Source organism: Lepidochelys kempii, chromosome 7 (assembly GCF_965140265.1).
Source record: "Lepidochelys kempii isolate rLepKem1 chromosome 7, rLepKem1.hap2, whole genome shotgun sequence".
NCBI classification, from domain to species: domain Eukaryota; kingdom Metazoa; phylum Chordata; order Testudines; family Cheloniidae; genus Lepidochelys; species Lepidochelys kempii.
The window spans coordinates 35,157,402-35,158,209 of NC_133262.1; positions in this window are offsets into that span (position 1 = coordinate 35,157,402).

Genomic DNA, 808 nt, shown 5'->3' on the forward strand with positions numbered 1-808 from the left:
ATGAAAATACCTTTTTATTAGTCTCAGAACTGTGACGCTAATGTCCTGTTTCCCCAAGTGAGTGCAAGGTGCTCTCGGCTAAAGAGAGCGTGCCTCATGATCCCAATTACCTGGCTCTTAACAGGGCAACTCAACATGATGAGAGAGGGCACACAGACTGTCTTGGAAAAACTGGGACAGAGGGATGGGACCTAGGGGCGTGGGACATGCTCCCGCACCCCTGGGCTTGACGTGGTTTCCATTATATATAGGGTTTATTTGGTTCCATGGCTCTCAGCACCCCCGCTATACAAATGGTCCCAGCATCCCTGGAGAAGGGCAGCTCCCCAGACTGGATTTGCTCTGCCTCCAGCAGGGTGCGGAACGCAAATGCCCCCTTCCCCGCATTGTGTGCCACTGACAGAGAGAGAGAGCGCGCGCGCGAGCGAGCCCCACCCCGCTCCCCCACGAGGGAGGGTCTGAGCTCCGGCCCCTTTGGCTCCCGGAGCGGGGAGGGAACAGAAGCTGAAGCCGCGTGCCGCGATTCGAGAACTCGGCTCCTCCTCCGAGTTTCGGCGGCGGGCGCGGGGGCTGGAGCCACCCTCGTCCCCCTTCCAGTTAGGTAGTAGGCAAGTGTGCGGCGGGGCTCTCCTCCAATGGGAGACCAGCCTCCTCGACAAAGGCGGTGTCACCCGGTCTTCGGTCCAATGAGAGTGGAGACTCTCCGGTGAGGGACGGCTCGCTCTACCACCCCCGGCAACGGAACGGGGGCGGTGCCTGCCGCCCTCTTCTCCAATGAGCAGGGCGACGCGATATTGCCCCCCTTCCC